General features: G+C 31.2%; 1 long non-coding RNA gene across 1 annotated transcript; it reads right to left on the bottom strand.

Annotated features, from left to right (window-relative positions):
• Window positions 1-7,163: 7,163 nt before the first annotated feature.
• LOC137406538 (uncharacterized) lies at window positions 7,164-10,067 on the bottom strand. The gene is made up of 3 exons (XR_010979894.1): window positions 9,964-10,067; window positions 8,282-8,445; window positions 7,164-7,454 (listed from the first exon to the last, which is right to left on the bottom strand). It is a non-coding gene; the product is annotated as an uncharacterized lncRNA (long non-coding RNA).
• Window positions 10,068-20,228: the final 10,161 nt, after the last annotated feature.

The following is a 20,228-nucleotide window of genomic DNA, read 5'->3' as shown; positions in this document are numbered from 1 at the left end:
TTGAAATAATGTATTTGATGTGTCCTTAATTGTATTTAATAAGCCATGTTTGTTACTTACACGGTGGTCCATAGTTACAGTTTGTCAGAAGATGGTCTACGAGATAGGATCTACATTCATAGAGAGAGTTTCCTTTGTTGTAGTAATCGTCTGGAAAGCAGATATGATCAAAATCTCCGTGTACACTTATCAGCAAGCTGCATAGAGTCCCAAGCATTAGCAGCCTGCAAAGGTCACATAACTCCTATTTTGACAGCTTTTGCCTGTTGAAAAGCTGACTGTCTAACTAACTGACCAATTATATTTCTGGGGATGCTAAAGATAGTAGATGTTAGTCTCTGGTTGAAACAGGATTGAGATATCTTTGCTCATATTATTATTATTAATATTATTATTATAATAAAGTGAGCACTGCAGAGATTCCAGGATTTTAGTGTAAATATTAATTACTCACCTAAATCCTAACACTACATTCTCTGAAAATGAAAGCGTAAGAGATTTTTGCATTACACAATAAATGAACTTTTATTAATATCTTTGAGTAGGTTTTTAGTCAGTGTAATGTTTTGAACAGAAAATAAAAGGAAAAAACAATAATATAAAATAATACATATAATATAAAGTAATATATACTATTTAATATTAAGTAGCTAATAGATATATAATATAGAATAAAGTAATGTATATGCAATACAGAATAAAGTAATGTATATATACTATAGAATAAAGCAATGTATATATACTAAAGAATAAAGTAATGTATATATAATATCAGTAATGTATATAATATCAGTAAAATAATGTATATATAATATCAGTAATGTAATGTATGTATAATATCAGTATTGTAATGTATATATACTATAGAAGAGAATAAAGTAATGTATATATACTATAGAATAAAGTAATGTATATATAATATCAGTAATGTAATGTATGTATAATATCAGTATTGTAATGTATATATACTATAGAATAGAATAAAGTAATGTATATATACTATAGAATAAAGTAACGTATATATAATATCAGTAAAGTAATGTATATATACTATAGAATAAAGTAATATATATAATATCAGTAAAGTAATGTATATATAATATCAGTAATGTAATGTATGTATAATATCAGTATTGTAATGTATATATACTATAGAATAAAGTAATGTATATATACTATAGAATAAAGTAACGTATATATAATATCAGTAAAGTAATGTATATATACTATAGAATAAAGTAATATATATAATATCAGTAAAGTAATGTATATATAATATCAGTAATGTAATGTATGTATAATATCAGTATTGTAATGTATATATAATATATAATAGAGTAATGTATATATAATGTAGAATAAAGTAATGTATATATAATATCAGTAAAGTAATTTATATATAATACCAGTATTGTAATGTATATATACTATAGAATAAAGTAATGTATATAAACTATAGAATAAAGCAATGTATATATACTATAGAACAGTGTAATGAATATATAATATAGAATAAAGTAATGTATATATACTATAGAATAAAGTAATGTATATATACTATAGAATACAGTAATGTATATATAATATCAGTAAAGTAATGTATATATAATACCGGTAAAATAATATTTAAATACCGGGTAATATAAAATAAAATAATATATATCAATAAAGTAATATATAATATAGAATACGGTTAAAATAATAAAGAAAGTTGTGTCCTAATATGTTTGTCTAAAACATACCTAAGTTGTAAGCCTTGACTCATTGCCATAAGGAATGATGACAGACAGAGATGATCCTTATAAAAGACTTGAAGAAATACAACTGAAAGACTGAAAAACTGAAAAACAAATGAGTACTCATCTTATATATAGCTATATGAGCTGCCTAGTGTGTTAACCTATATGACCTCTCTTAGTATCGGCTTTCAAAAACATCAACAAAGATTTGAGAAGTTATGTGAGCTGCCACAATTTGACTGCGTTGTTTTACCAGTTTGAACATTTTCCTTACAGGTACCAGTTTGTTTTTACAAGAATATAATAAGAGTGTATAAATTATAGACTGATCAGCTTAATTACTGTTATATAAAATTGTAGCATAATTAAACTACACAGACAACTAACCATAATAAACCATAATAAAATATTTCCTGTAAAGATTCTTCTTGTTCTCTAATCTTACTGCTGGTACACTCCTGTCTTGTTCTAATTTTAGGTTATTCCTGTCCTAAATGCTTCCATATGTCTAAACGATGTTTATATAAAACCAGGTATCAGGTATTTCAACAACAAGTATTTGGTTGATGTTTTTCAACCTTTGACATCAGAACTTTATGGAATAACAAGCTGACACGCTGACCTACATGTACTTGTTTGTGAAACACTTTCATTCTCCGCGCCATCTTGTCTATCTTTTTATCAACTGAGTGTTATGCTTCTGACATGCCTTGTTTAAACTGCTCCTACAACCTCTACTTTTGCCATATCCTAATAAGAATTTTATAAAAACAATCAGCAAAAACATTGCAATATTTATATTTTTAGGGCTCCTAATTTTCAAATCTTATAAATACAGTGTATATAAATTAATAATGTAAAACATGACGTATTATATATAATATAAAAAGTACTTAACTGTCAGTCAATCACCACTAATTTGTTTCAAGTAGACATAGATCTGCTGTCATCAGGTAATAAACTCACCTGTCTGAAGTTGTCACCTGAACTCGCAACCTAGTTAAACTTAGTTAAACTTAGTTAAACTTAGTTAAACTTAGTTAGGGCTCACAAGTTTCAAATCTTTTAAATAAACTACATGCAAATATTATAATCATTGGAATACCCAGTCAGTTTTATATACAACACATTGTGTACATCTGCCATCTATAGCATTAGTTCTGCATCGTAATAGTGTACAAAAAGTGCGAGTCATGACATAGTCATCCACAGAGGAGTAGACTCTACTTATGTTAGTTTTTGCTAAGCTCTTTAGATTAATTTCTTGTTTGGTTGGTTATCAGAGACGGTATTTATAAGATAAGAATACTGTACACTGATTTTGGTTTATTACCAGAGCTTGTCAAGTTAGGTTGGTCTAAGCCTCTAAGGGTTCTTAAATAATCTCATCAGACAAATTGACTGGCTGTTGAGAACAACTTCTTTCCTAGAAAATAGCCCACTAGGCTTCACAATGATGCAATAGAAACAGTTGTATATTGCAAGGTCAAATGTGTAGACAGACTTGTCTGCCCTTGGATTTAAAGAGTTGCCAACTCTCATGATAGCTCATTGCTGTGAATAACTGACTGAATAATGAGTCAAGACTGAAAGCCCGTAAGATTGAAGCTATCACTTCCAGAAAGTGCTGATTTATTCGAAATATTAATTAGATCATGAACGAGTTGTCAACACTTGGATATTCATGACACGCTCATTCAAGTGTTTAAACTTTCCACAATATTGGCAAGTATGACTTGTTCTCCCTCAGTAGAGACTATCTTGGCTAACTGGCTAATCCTAGAGAACATCTTTAATTGAGAGGTTTGCGTAACTTTGAATCTAATCTTGGACTGAGTGTTGAGGCCAGGTAACAGTTCAGTTGAAGTTTAAAAACATTGCCAGCTTGCATTTCATTAACGAAACTGTGTCAGTGATGAAACTGACTTATGGAATGACTGAAAGAGGAGTTATCTCCCCTTTTTTGTAAGTAACACTTTTTGCACAATCAGCAACACAGGTTAATGACAATGTCAAGGTCAATGTGAAGTCTTGTTGCTGTCGCTATGCAGCTGACTATTTATTTGACTAAGTAAAGAATTTAATGCTCTGGTGATAAGCATGTCATTTTCTGTTGTTTGTAGTTTTAAAGACCTGTGATTAAGATAGCTTAATATTTGTTTCAAAATTTATTACCGGGTGGGTGGCTGTCATCCCATCTAATTGTTCAGAACTGCATTACTGAGAAATTTAAGTCTAACGTGTGCTGCCGTTTAGACTAGCTATATTGTATGACTATAATAAACCCTTCTAGTTCGGGGCCTCAACTATTGTGGCTTTGCTGGACATCAAGAGTTTTCAGTGGACTTGATTTGTATATGTACAGCGGTACACTGCCAATCTCATTACTAAAGAAAAAATGGGGACACCCAGTCTATTTATGTGAAAGTTTCCTAAACGGAGCGGGATCTATCCGCCATACTTTACAAAAAGGGCGGGGCTAGCCATTGCATTTTTATGTGTAACATTTTAGGAAAGGGGAGGAGCTAACTATGTAACAGGTATTTACATTAGCTGCTTTAACAAGGATCTGTTTATAGTGGCAAGTTCTAAGAAGACAACAAACAAACAATCAGCACTTATTATCACACTGGTCAGCAGGATTTCTTGTTGTTTACTACTAAATAGATATTGCACTCAGCGGTTTGATTGGATGAAGTCATCCATGCGTTACAAATACTAATCCAGCATTGCATTAGTATGAACACTGACATTAGCTCCACTCTCCACTAGCTGTTGCATCAGCCACAGATGTAATAATTGCAGTAATTTGCTGGTTAATACTTGTTAGTACTTAGTTGAATTTTGATTTCTACAATCATTTGCAGAAAATGTAACTGCATTTGCTCAATGAATATTGCTCAATGCAATCTGCTCAATGCATATTGCTCAATGCATATTGCTCAATGCATATTGCTTAATGCATATTGCTCAATGCATTTGTACATGTAAAAGTATTTTCAACACAAGATTGCATTTGTTAATGCATAAATTACTGATAATACTTCTATATATTGCACTGAGCATGTGAGTAAATCACATAGCATTGACTAATTTTGTTAACCTTTGCATTTCGTAATGTGTATTGCATTTGCTTGACTTATCTATATATAAAGTATTTGGTGTTCGTTTGTTTTTTGTTGGTCTGTTGTCGTCCGTATGTCTAGTCATAGTGATTAAAGTCTGGGAATGAAAAATTCAATCGGCACTAGGTTTAAACTCGGAATAACCAGTTCTGCAGGTAGGTGAGCTAATCACTGCTACACACAGCCTACTTGTCATACTATGGAATAATGTGCATACTTATTACACCTGCCAATCGAAGTGCGCTTGGTTTCACATCCATGCATCTGAATGTACAGTTTGATTCCACTAAAGTGAAATCTTTTTCCCAGCGCTCTGAGCTGGTTTGCGTGCTGGACAGCTTGAGTATCACAATCATTAAATACGAACAAAACTTCGCCTCTTTCCTTGAGTTACAGTTTTGACGTTATTTTTTAGTTGAAGCTTTTTTATAACAAGCTAAACATTTGTTTTTCTTTTGAAAGTTTTTTAAAAGCTTTATATTCTTTATCAATTTTTTTAAGTGTGTTAATTTACACGCCTTTAATTTCTGGTTTGACTTTCATTTGTTCCAAACTTCGATTCAACAAATCTTAGGGTCAAAAACTGTAAAAACTAAAAACTTTTTACACAGATAGTTAGTTATATGTTGCATTATCTTGAGTAAAAATAGCTTCTATATTCTTTTTCAGTATTGTCAGACAAAGAACATTGTTTTCCCTCAAACGCTTCAGAGATGTATTTATGCATATAGAATTTCGATAACTTTTACCAGGAGGTTTTTGCATTAGGTAATTATTATGGATTTCTATAGCACGCGATACGACATTTTTCCCTTACAGTGCCAAAACTGAAATGAGATAATATCATATAATCATATGCCAAATAATTTTTTATTGTAATCATAACAAAACAGACTTTATTTAGACATTACTTGCTAATGATTTCACATTTACATTTACACCCCTTTACAGTTTTGTTTTTCCTCATTGCAGTTGTTTGAAAAAGTTGGAAAACCTTTAAAGTTGTTTTATTTTTCTCTCAATTTATTTGAACTGCACAAAAAACACTTTTCTCAAGACATGAAGTGTAAAAATTAGAATGATAAATGTTGTATATGTTAAACAAAAATAAATTTTTTGTCAAAAGGCTCATTACTCGAGCAACGCCAACATTCCTCTAGTTCAACATATTCATGATTTGTTTTTTAAGTTTTTATTAATTGTATCAGTATTAAATAATTTTTCATTGTAATCATAGTAATAGAACAGACTTTATCTAGCCATCACTTGCTAATTATTTCACATTTAAACACCTTTACCGTGGTTCGATTTTTCTTTAAAAATAATTTGAACTGCACAATACATTTTTTCATGATATGAAGTTTAAAAGTGAGAATAGTAAATATTGTATGGTACTTAAAAGTAAACTTTTAGTGCAAAAGCTTTTCTATTAACCGTGCAAAGCCGGGCATTTAACTAGTCTATATATATATATATAGATGTACATGTTTGTAGTCTGTTGTTCGTATGTCCAGTTATAGTGATCAAGATCTAGCAATGAAAAGATCACTTCATACTGAATTTAAACTCAGAAACTTTGATTATGCAGATAGGCATGCTATCAACTACGCCACACGGCCTGCTGGCGATAATAAGGAATAATTGTGCACATACTTATTACTCCGACCAATCTTTAATGCCGATTGGTTAAAATAGCATGCTTCATGTTTTATCTAGCACCCTCCAAGATCATGATTGAATGAGAGATCATAACGCAACCTATTTTTCTATTGCTGGTTTTAGATGGACGGACGCGGCTCTTATTATAGTAAGGATTTAGACTAGTTTAAGTTACTAGCTTAAGTTACTCAAATTCATCGGGGAAAAGACTTAGCCAATGGCAACTAAAATACATGCCTCTGTTTATAAGCTGTTTCATGTCTCGAATGATAAACATAAAAAGTAGGAAATGTTTTTCAACAGTCTGTTTTAGGAATACCTCAAGCTTCCAAATATTTATGCATTAGCTTTAAAATATTATTCGTTGGTGAGACACACAAAAAAAAACAAACCTTTTTTATTTAAAAGTTAGAATGGTAAATGTTGTATATGTTGATTAAAAATAAATTTTTGATGCGAAAACTATTTTTATTACTCATGAGAGGATGAGTAATAAAAAAGTAATTGCACGGAAATGCTGGGTAATTACTTTCACATTGCACATTGGCTACCACTCTATGGCATAAATGACTTTAGTGAAATTAACCTCCACCTCATACAACTATGTGACGAGAGAATGTAACTCTTTATACATATTTTATTCTTGATTATAAAATAACACGTAATTCAACACATGCATGTTATTATATGGATATGGTGGTATAATGGCATGGAACATGTCCTTGGCAAACACTCAAGTTTCATATATGCCTTATTAGCTTGGTTCTCTCTGACACCAGCTAATAAAAACAATAATCTAATATCTCAGATATGCTACATGAGTTGACGCAGCATTCACATACAATGCCATGTGAGCCATGTTCTGATCGTTTATCTCGTAGGAATCGGTTTGCAGTAGAGGAACTGAGAAAAAGAGAGCGTCGACGCCGGTCTACAAACACAGCAATATAACAATTATATGTTTACTCATTGTCATCTTTCTCACTTATACCATTTCTAGTTTTTGCTTATGTGAGCGATGCAAGCTTTCAGCGTTTGAACAAAGTGGTCTAGTGTAAGAGTTTCTATTGGCTGACTAGCCGATTTCTCACACGAGTTGGCTAGTATTACCAACCATAGTGATCTCATTGGTTGAAACGTAAAACCTAGGAAAGATTATTGGCTAGCCGTTCACCTTCTAGATTATAAAAGTACATGCTTGGTTATTTTTGCAAGAAACAAAAAACATTATTAGTATTAAGATTCTATTTAAAACATGTGAAGACAAACAGTCAGACTATTTTAATTTTTACCAGCTGATTCAACGTATAAAAAGCTCATGAAATAAAACATTCTATTCACTATCTTTGCGATTAACTGAAAGCAAAATGTAAAAATATTGCCTAGCTCTTTGAGAGCTAATCGAGGCAGCCATTAAATGGACCAATCACTGATGAGCAGTTTAAAAGTAGACAACTATGAGAAGTCTAAAATGTATTAGTGCATGCGAGCTAGAGCCTCTGATTCAAACAACATATTTGCAGCTTTGTAGGCTTTGTTGGATGAAGTGAGAATGCCTATGTAATGGCACTGTCTGCATGACTTGAACTGCCTGGCACTGCCCGAGCGCTGCCTGAGCACTGCCCGAGCGCTGCCTGAGCACTGTATGAACTCACGTTTATTGTAGAAACATTTGCATGACATTAAAAACTGAAATACTTGAAATAATGTATTTGATGTGTCCTTAATTGTATTTAATAAGCCATGTTTGTTACTTACACGGTGGTCCATAGTTACAGTTTGTCAGAAGATGGTCTACGAGATAGGATCTACATTCATAGAGAGAGTTTCCTTTGTTGTAGTAATCGTCTGGAAAGCAGATATGATCAAAATCTCCGTGTACACTTATCAGCAAGCTGCATAGAGTCCCAAGCATTAGCAGCCTGCAAAGGTCACATAACTCCTATTTTGACAGCTTTTGCCTGTTGAAAAGCTGACTGTCTAACTAACTGACCAATTATATTTCTGGGGATGCTAAAGATAGTAGATGTTAGTCTCTGGTTGAAACAGGATTGAGATATCTTTGCTCATATTATTATTATTAATATTATTATTATAATAAAGTGAGCACTGCAGAGATTCCAGGATTTTAGTGTAAATATTAATTACTCACCTAAATCCTAACACTACATTCTCTGAAAATGAAAGCGTAAGAGATTTTTGCATTACACAATAAATGAACTTTTATTAATATCTTTGAGTAGGTTTTTAGTCAGTGTAATGTTTTGAACAGAAAATAAAAGGAAAAAACAATAATATAAAATAATACATATAATATAAAGTAATATATACTATTTAATATTAAGTAGCTAATAGATATATAATATAGAATAAAGTAATGTATATGCAATACAGAATAAAGTAATGTATATATACTATAGAATAAAGCAATGTATATATACTAAAGAATAAAGTAATGTATATATAATATCAGTAATGTATATAATATCAGTAAAATAATGTATATATAATATCAGTAATGTAATGTATGTATAATATCAGTATTGTAATGTATATATACTATAGAAGAGAATAAAGTAATGTATATATACTATAGAATAAAGTAATGTATATATAATATCAGTAATGTAATGTATGTATAATATCAGTATTGTAATGTATATATACTATAGAATAGAATAAAGTAATGTATATATACTATAGAATAAAGTAACGTATATATAATATCAGTAAAGTAATGTATATATACTATAGAATAAAGTAATATATATAATATCAGTAAAGTAATGTATATATAATATCAGTAATGTAATGTATGTATAATATCAGTATTGTAATGTATATATACTATAGAATAAAGTAATGTATATATACTATAGAATAAAGTAACGTATATATAATATCAGTAAAGTAATGTATATATACTATAGAATAAAGTAATATATATAATATCAGTAAAGTAATGTATATATAATATCAGTAATGTAATGTATGTATAATATCAGTATTGTAATGTATATATAATATATAATAGAGTAATGTATATATAATGTAGAATAAAGTAATGTATATATAATATCAGTAAAGTAATTTATATATAATACCAGTATTGTAATGTATATATACTATAGAATAAAGTAATGTATATAAACTATAGAATAAAGCAATGTATATATACTATAGAACAGTGTAATGAATATATAATATAGAATAAAGTAATGTATATATACTATAGAATAAAGTAATGTATATATACTATAGAATACAGTAATGTATATATAATATCAGTAAAGTAATGTATATATAATACCGGTAAAATAATATTTAAATACCGGGTAATATAAAATAAAATAATATATATCAATAAAGTAATATATAATATAGAATACGGTTAAAATAATAAAGAAAGTTGTGTCCTAATATGTTTGTCTAAAACATACCTAAGTTGTAAGCCTTGACTCATCGCCATAAGGAATGATGACAGACAGAGATGATCCTTATAAAAGACTTGAAGAAATACAACTGAAAGACTGAAAAACTGAAAAACAAATGAGTACTCATCTTATATATAGCTATATGAGCTGCCTAGTGTGTTAACCTATATGACCTCTCTTAGTATCGGCTTTCAAAAACATCAACAAAGATTTGAGAAGTTATGTGAGCTGCCACAATTTGACTGCGTTGTTTTACCAGTTTGAACATTTTCCTTACAGGTACCAGTTTGTTTTTACAAGAATATAATAAGAGTGTATAAATTATAGACTGATCAGCTTAATTACTGTTATATAAAATTGTAGCATAATTAAACTACACAGACAACTAACCATAATAAACCATAATAAAATATTTCCTGTAAAGATTCTTCTTGTTCTCTAATCTTACTGCTGGTACACTCCTGTCTTGTTCTAATTTTAGGTTATTCCTGTCCTAAATGCTTCCATATGTCTAAACGATGTTTATATAAAACCAGGTATCAGGTATTTCAACAACAAGTATTTGGTTGATGTTTTTCAACCTTTGACATCAGAACTTTATGGAATAACAAGCTGACACGCTGACCTACATGTACTTGTTTGTGAAACACTTTCATTCTCCGCGCCATCTTGTCTATCTTTTTATCAACTGAGTGTTATGCTTCTGACATGCCTTGTTTAAACTGCTCCTACAACCTCTACTTTTGCCATATCCTAATAAGAATTTTATAAAAACAATCAGCAAAAACATTGCAATATTTATATTTTTAGGGCTCCTAATTTTCAAATCTTATAAATACAGTGTATATAAATTAATAATGTAAAACATGACGTATTATATATAATATAAAAAGTACTTAACTGTCAGTCAATCACCACTAATTTGTTTCAAGTAGACATAGATCTGCTGTCATCAGGTAATAAACTCACCTGTCTGAAGTTGTCACCTGAACTCGCAACCTAGTTAAACTTAGTTAAACTTAGTTAAACTTAGTTAAACTTAGTTAGGGCTCACAAGTTTCAAATCTTTTAAATAAACTACATGCAAATATTATAATCATTGGAATACCCAGTCAGTTTTATATACAACACATTGTGTACATCTGCCATCTATAGCATTAGTTCTGCATCGTAATAGTGTACAAAAAGTGCGAGTCATGACATAGTCATCCACAGAGGAGTAGACTCTACTTATGTTAGTTTTTGCTAAGCTCTTTAGATTAATTTCTTGTTTGGTTGGTTATCAGAGACGGTATTTATAAGATAAGAATACTGTACACTGATTTTGGTTTATTACCAGAGCTTGTCAAGTTAGGTTGGTCTAAGCCTCTAAGGGTTCTTAAATAATCTCATCAGACAAATTGACTGGCTGTTGAGAACAACTTCTTTCCTAGAAAATAGCCCACTAGGCTTCACAATGATGCAATAGAAACAGTTGTATATTGCAAGGTCAAATGTGTAGACAGACTTGTCTGCCCTTGGATTTAAAGAGTTGCCAACTCTCATGATAGCTCATTGCTGTGAATAACTGACTGAATAATGAGTCAAGACTGAAAGCCCGTAAGATTGAAGCTATCACTTCCAGAAAGTGCTGATTTATTCGAAATATTAATTAGATCATGAACGAGTTGTCAACACTTGGATATTCATGACACGCTCATTCAAGTGTTTAAACTTTCCACAATATTGGCAAGTATGACTTGTTCTCCCTCAGTAGAGACTATCTTGGCTAACTGGCTAATCCTAGAGAACATCTTTAATTGAGAGGTTTGCGTAACTTTGAATCTAATCTTGGACTGAGTGTTGAGGCCAGGTAACAGTTCAGTTGAAGTTTAAAAACATTGCCAGCTTGCATTTCATTAACGAAACTGTGTCAGTGATGAAACTGACTTATGGAATGACTGAAAGAGGAGTTATCTCCCCTTTTTTGTAAGTAACACTTTTTGCACAATCAGCAACACAGGTTAATGACAATGTCAAGGTCAATGTGAAGTCTTGTTGCTGTCGCTATGCAGCTGACTATTTATTTGACTAAGTAAAGAATTTAATGCTCTGGTGATAAGCATGTCATTTTCTGTTGTTTGTAGTTTTAAAGACCTGTGATTAAGATAGCTTAATATTTGTTTCAAAATTTATTACCGGGTGGGTGGCTGTCATCCCATCTAATTGTTCAGAACTGCATTACTGAGAAATTTAAGTCTAACGTGTGCTGCCGTTTAGACTAGCTATATTGTATGACTATAATAAACCCTTCTAGTTCGGGGCCTCAACTATTGTGGCTTTGCTGGACATCAAGAGTTTTCAGTGGACTTGATTTGTATATGTACAGCGGTACACTGCCAATCTCATTACTAAAGAAAAAATGGGGACACCCAGTCTATTTATGTGAAAGTTTCCTAAACGGAGCGGGATCTATCCGCCATACTTTACAAAAAGGGCGGGGCTAGCCATTGCATTTTTATGTGTAACATTTTAGGAAAGGGGAGGAGCTAACTATGTAACAGGTATTTACATTAGCTGCTTTAACAAGGATCTGTTTATAGTGGCAAGTTCTAAGAAGACAACAAACAAACAATCAGCACTTATTATCACACTGGTCAGCAGGATTTCTTGTTGTTTACTACTAAATAGATATTGCACTCAGCGGTTTGATTGGATGAAGTCATCCATGCGTTACAAATACTAATCCAGCATTGCATTAGTATGAACACTGACATTAGCTCCACTCTCCACTAGCTGTTGCATCAGCCACAGATGTAATAATTGCAGTAATTTGCTGGTTAATACTTGTTAGTACTTAGTTGAATTTTGATTTCTACAATCATTTGCAGAAAATGTAACTGCATTTGCTCAATGAATATTGCTCAATGCAATCTGCTCAATGCATATTGCTCAATGCATATTGCTCAATGCATATTGCTTAATGCATATTGCTCAATGCATTTGTACATGTAAAAGTATTTTCAACACAAGATTGCATTTGTTAATGCATAAATTACTGATAATACTTCTATATATTGCACTGAGCATGTGAGTAAATCACATAGCATTGACTAATTTTGTTAACCTTTGCATTTCGTAATGTGTATTGCATTTGCTTGACTTATCTATATATAAAGTATTTGGTGTTCGTTTGTTTTTTGTTGGTCTGTTGTCGTCCGTATGTCTAGTCATAGTGATTAAAGTCTGGGAATGAAAAATTCAATCGGCACTAGGTTTAAACTCGGAATAACCAGTTCTGCAGGTAGGTGAGCTAATCACTGCTACACACAGCCTACTTGTCATACTATGGAATAATGTGCATACTTATTACACCTGCCAATCGAAGTGCGCTTGGTTTCACATCCATGCATCTGAATGTACAGTTTGATTCCACTAAAGTGAAATCTTTTTCCCAGCGCTCTGAGCTGGTTTGCGTGCTGGACAGCTTGAGTATCACAATCATTAAATACGAACAAAACTTCGCCTCTTTCCTTGAGTTACAGTTTTGACGTTATTTTTTAGTTGAAGCTTTTTTATAACAAGCTAAACATTTGTTTTTCTTTTGAAAGTTTTTTAAAAGCTTTATATTCTTTATCAATTTTTTTAAGTGTGTTAATTTACACGCCTTTAATTTCTGGTTTGACTTTCATTTGTTCCAAACTTCGATTCAACAAATCTTAGGGTCAAAAACTGTAAAAACTAAAAACTTTTTACACAGATAGTTAGTTATATGTTGCATTATCTTGAGTAAAAATAGCTTCTATATTCTTTTTCAGTATTGTCAGACAAAGAACATTGTTTTCCCTCAAACGCTTCAGAGATGTATTTATGCATATAGAATTTCGATAACTTTTACCAGGAGGTTTTTGCATTAGGTAATTATTATGGATTTCTATAGCACGCGATACGACATTTTTCCCTTACAGTGCCAAAACTGAAATGAGATAATATCATATAATCATATGCCAAATAATTTTTTATTGTAATCATAACAAAACAGACTTTATTTAGACATTACTTGCTAATGATTTCACATTTACATTTACACCCCTTTACAGTTTTGTTTTTCCTCATTGCAGTTGTTTGAAAAAGTTGGAAAACCTTTAAAGTTGTTTTATTTTTCTCTCAATTTATTTGAACTGCACAAAAAACACTTTTCTCAAGACATGAAGTGTAAAAATTAGAATGATAAATGTTGTATATGTTAAACAAAAATAAATTTTTTGTCAAAAGGCTCATTACTCGAGCAACGCCAACATTCCTCTAGTTCAACATATTCATGATTTGTTTTTTAAGTTTTTATTAATTGTATCAGTATTAAATAATTTTTCATTGTAATCATAGTAATAGAACAGACTTTATCTAGCCATCACTTGCTAATTATTTCACATTTAAACACCTTTACCGTGGTTCGATTTTTCTTTAAAAATAATTTGAACTGCACAATACATTTTTTCATGATATGAAGTTTAAAAGTGAGAATAGTAAATATTGTATGGTACTTAAAAGTAAACTTTTAGTGCAAAAGCTTTTCTATTAACCGTGCAAAGCCGGGCATTTAACTAGTCTATATATATATATATAGATGTACATGTTTGTAGTCTGTTGTTCGTATGTCCAGTTATAGTGATCAAGATCTAGCAATGAAAAGATCACTTCATACTGAATTTAAACTCAGAAACTTTGATTATGCAGATAGGCATGCTATCAACTACACCACACGGCCTGCTGGCGATAATAAGGAATAATTACACACATACTTATTACTCCGACCAATCTTTAATGCCGATTGGTTAAAATAGCATGCTTCACGTTTCATCTAGCACCCTCCAAAATCATGATTGAGTGAAAGATCATGATACAATCTATTTTTTAATGCTGGTTTCAGAAGGACATGCCTTTTGTTATAGCAAAAATTTAGACTAGCTTAAGTTACTAGCTTAAGTTACTCCAATTCATCGGGTAAAGAAACTTAGCCAAAGAAAGTTAGCCAATGGCGACTAAAATATATGCCTCTGTTCATAAGCTGTTTCATGTCTCGAATAATAAACATAAAAAGTAGGAAATGCTTTTCAACAGTCTGTTTTAGGAATACCTCAAGCTCCCAAATATTTATGCATTAGCTTTAAAACATTATGTATTGGTGAGACAAACACAAAAATAAACAAACCCTTTTATTTAAAAGTTAGAATGGTAAATGTTGTATATGTTGATTAAAAATACATTTTTAATGCGAAAGCTATTTTTATTTACTCATGGAAGGATGAGTAATAAAACAGTAATTGCACAGAAATGCTGGGTAATTACTTTCACAATGCACATTGACTGCCACTCTATGGCATAAATGACTTTAGTGAAATTAACCTCCACCTCATACAACTATGCGACGAGAGAATGTAACTCTATATACATATTTTATTCTTGACTATAAAATAACATGTAATTCAACACATGCATGATATTATATATTTATAGTAGTATAATGGCATAGAAACATGTCCTTAGAAAACACTCAAGTTTAATACATGCCTTATCAGCTTGGTTCTCTCTGACAACAGCTAATAAAAACAATAATCTAATATCTCAGATATGCTACATGAGTTGACGCAGCATTCACATACAATGCCATGTGAGCCATGTTCTGATCGTTTATCTCGTAGGAATCGGTTTGCAGTAGAGGAACTGAGAAAAAGAGAGCGTCGGCGCCGGTCTACAAACACAGCAATATAACAATTATATGTTTACTCATTGGCATCTTTCTCACTTACACCATTTCTAGTTTTTGCTTATGTCAGCGATGCAAGCTTTCAGCGTTTAAACAAAGTGGTCTAGTATAAGAGTTTCTATTGGCTGACTAGCCAATTTTTCACACGAGTTGGCTAGTATTACCAATCAGAGTGATCTCATTGGTTGAAATGTAAAACCAAGTAAGGATTATTGACTAGTTGTTCACCTTCTAAATTATAAAAGTACAAGCTTGGTTATTTTTGCATGAAATAAAGAACATTATTAGTGTTAAGATTCTATTTAAAACATATGAAGACAAACAGTCAGACTAGTTTAATTTTTACCAGCTGATTCAACGTATGAAAAGCTCACGAAATAAAACATTGTATTCACTATCTTTATGATTAACTGAAAACGAAACATAAAAATATTGCCTAACTCTTTGAGAGCTAATCACGGCAGCCATTAAATGGACCAATCACTGATGAGCAGTTTAAAAACAGGAAATTATTCGAGCTAATCCAAGTCCAAAAGGTATTAGGACATGTGAGCTAGACCCTCTGATGTGAACAACAAATTTGCAGCTTTGCAGGCTTTGGATGAAGTGAGACTGCACTGCCAGAGCGCTGCTCAAGCGCTGCTCGAGCGCTGCTCGAGCGCTGCCAGAGTGCTGCCCCAGCCCTGCCCAAACGCTGCCTGAGCACTGCCTGAGTATTGACAATATCTTACAAGAAATAAAAGCTGTAGGATTCACACTCTACCAACTGTCATACAACTAAACTGCCAGACCCATTACTCAACCCAGCTATAGTTAGCAGAGTGGGAGTTGTATGAACTCAAATTTATCCTAGAAACATTTGCACAGCATTAACAATTGAAATACTTGAAATAATGTATTTTATGTTTCCTTAATTGTATTTAATAAGCCATGTTTGTCACTTACACGGTCCATAATTTATAGAATGGCATATTGTCCTGACAAAGGGTAAAAGTTCGGATGAACATTTTTGGAGAGCTTCTTCTTGGTTGGAGTAATCGTCTGGAAAGCAGATATGCTCAAAATCTCCGTGTACACTTATCAGCAAGCTACATAGAGTCCCAAGCATTAGCAGCCTGCAAAGGTCACATAACTCTTATTTTGACAGCTTTTACCTGTTGAAAAGCTGACTGTCTAACTACGTATAACTGACCAATTATATTTCTGGGGATGCTAAAGATAGTAGTTGTTAGTCTCTGGTTGAAACAGGATTGAGGTATCTTTGCTGATATTATTATTATTAATAATAATAAAGTGAGCACTGCGGAGATTCCAGGATTTTATTGTGAATATTAATTACTCACCTGAATCCTAACACTACATTCTCTGAAAATGAAAGCGTAAGAGATTTTTGCATTTCACAATAAATGATCTTTTATTAATATCTTTGAGTAGGTTTTTAGTCAGTGTGTTTTGAACAGAAAATAAAAGGAAAACACAATAATATAAAATAATATGTATAATATGAAGTAATATTTATATATAACATTATCAGTAAAGTAATATATATATAATATAGAAAAAAATCATATATATATAATATTAGTAAAGTAATATATATATAATATAGAAAAAAATAACATATAATATCAAATTTTTAATCAAGTTTTATGTCTTGAATAGAGAATAGAAAATTTTTTTTATACATAATATGAAATAATACATATAATACAAAGTAATATATACTATATAATATTAAGTAGTTAATAGATATATAATATAGAATAAAGTAATGTATATACAATACAGAATAAAGTAATGCATATACGTATACTATAGAATAAAGTAATGTATATATAATATAGTAATGTATATATACTATAGAATAAAGTAATGTACATATACTATAGAACAAAGTAATGTATATATAATATATAATAGAGTAATCCTACTACCAAACACGAGTGAAGCGATTGGTTTGGGAGAGTTATGATAAATGCACATAGGCACACAACTCCCGAAAAATTATCCGTTAATGGCCGTCACCAAACCCTTGTTACGAAATCTTATCAACAAATTTAACTATTTTTCAGTAAAATCGTTTAAGTATAATAATGATACAAAACGCATATAAACCTATTTAAATATGTTACCAAGCCTTTGAAAAGTTACTGCAAATTTTTAAAACTAACCCATCTGATTGGATTAAACATAAATAAACAGATTTATTTGGCCGAAAATTGTTATTAAAACTTGCTAATCTTCACTTTTTTCAAAGTTAAGACCGGAAACTAAAACGCCGACCGACAGAGAATAGAACGATTAAGGCGTGCGCATTTCACGAAAGAAATAACGTGCACATTTCATCAGTCTATAGCATTGTCGAAGGTTTCTGTAATTAACGTAGGAGTACTGAAATCGTTTCATTTTGGCCGATTTCAAAGTAACTGACACTTTGGAAACTTCTGAGTACTTTGGAATTCTAACTGATGTCCAACGCAGTGTAAGTAAAAGAAATGACGATGATATTTTTTCTAACAGTTCTTATAAGATTATTACAACAATTAATTATAAGTTTGGATGACTACAGAACGATGACTACATAGTACAGATTTTATAAAAATCTATATAAATATCACAACTTCGTGATATTGTTAGCTATGACGTTTTGAAATGTAAACAAAATTGTGCATTAGTTTTATATTATTACTATATTAATAATATTGGTCAATCTAATAATGTCAGTGCATTTTACTTCTAATATTGGCCGATATTGCATTTCTCTTTTTGCAGGAGGAGAGATATAAACATATAATCTTTTCCTTTCATTATTGCTATTTGTTGTATATAATAACACCCACACCCAGTACATTACAGCTACCATTGCAGTTATCCTATTTGACTGCTAATATTGCATTTCTCAACAATCAGTACCCTTTCTTTTGAGATCAGCTCACTTTGGTCGTGGGCTGTATGACAGTAGAATTTCTAGTGTTTAAATACCGGGTAATATAAAATAAAATAATATATATCAATAAAGTGATATATAATATAGAATACGGTTAAAAGAATAAAGAAAGTTGTGTCCTACTATGTTTGTCTGAAACATACCTCAGTTGTAAGCCTTGACTCATCGCCATAAGGAATGATGACAGACAGAGATGATCCTTCTAAAAGACTTGAAGAAATACAACTGTAAGACTGAAAAACAAATGAGTACTCATCTTATATATATCTACATGAGCTGCCTAATGTGTTAACCTATGACCTTTCTTAGTATCAGTTTTCAAAAACATCCACAAAGATTTGAGAAGGGGCTGCAACTGGACTCTGTTGTTTTACCGGCTTGAATATTTTCCTTATGGTAAGGAGGCTTTTTATGAGAATATAATAAGAGTGTATAGCCTATAGACTGACCAGCTTAATTACTGTTATATAAAATTGTAGCATAATTAAACTACACAGACAACTAACCATAATAAAATCTTTCCTGTAAAAATTCTTGTTGTTCTCTGATCTTACTGCTGGTACACTCCTGTCTTGTTCTAATTTTAGGTTATTCGTGTCCTAAATGCTCCCATATGTCTAAAGGTGTTTATATAAAACCAGGTATCAGGTATTTCAACAACAAGTATTTGGTTGATGTTTTTCGACCTTTGGCATCAGAACCTTTATGGAATAACAAGCTGACACGCTGACCTACTTGTTTGTGAAACACTTTCATTCTCTGCCGCCATCTTGTCTATTTTTTATCAACTGAGTGTTATGCTTCTGACATGTGTGGTTTAAATTGCTCCTACAATCTCTACTTTGCCATATCATAATAAGAATTTTATAAAAACAATCCGCAAAAACATTGCAATATTTATATTTTTAGGGCTCCTAATTTTCAAATCTTATAAATACAGTATATACAAATTAATAATGTAAAACATGGCGTATTATATAGAATATAAAGAGTACTTAACTGTCAGTCAATCACTACTAATTTGTTTTAAGTAGATATAGATCTGCTCTCATCAGGTAATAACTTCACCTGTCTGAAGTTGTCACCTGAACTCGCAACTTAGTTAAACTTAGTTAGGGCTCGCAAGTTTCAAATCTTTTAAATAAACTACAGGCAACTTCAACTTGCCATCACCCCTACGCACAAATTTTTATTACTTGTGATGTAGAACTTGAGCAGATATGAGCATCAACATATGAAATAACTTCCAGTATAAGATGACTAAAGGTTCTCGAGACATCATCATCGCCAAAGTAAAAGTGAAACTAGTAGAAATTCACATTAAAACTAAAACCAATTGAAAATAAGTTACTGAAATTAATTTAAACAACTAATTATTAAAAAAATTAAAAATAAAATTTGAACTGTTTAATATAAGATGAGTAAGTTGCGCAACGTATTTTTGTCTCTTTGCATTGGCAAGCCAGAACTTCTGTTCATGCGCATCTGACGAAAAACAACAGTGAAAATAAAAAAATAAAATATCAAATATATCCAACATATCAAAATATAGATAAAATAATATTCAGTAACAATATT

Source organism: Watersipora subatra, chromosome 10, assembly GCF_963576615.1.
Source record: "Watersipora subatra chromosome 10, tzWatSuba1.1, whole genome shotgun sequence".
NCBI classification, from domain to species: Eukaryota; Metazoa; Bryozoa; class Gymnolaemata; order Cheilostomatida; family Watersiporidae; genus Watersipora; species Watersipora subatra.
Note: the sequence above shows the minus strand (reverse complement) of the source record. Positions and strands in the feature narration are given on the sequence as shown.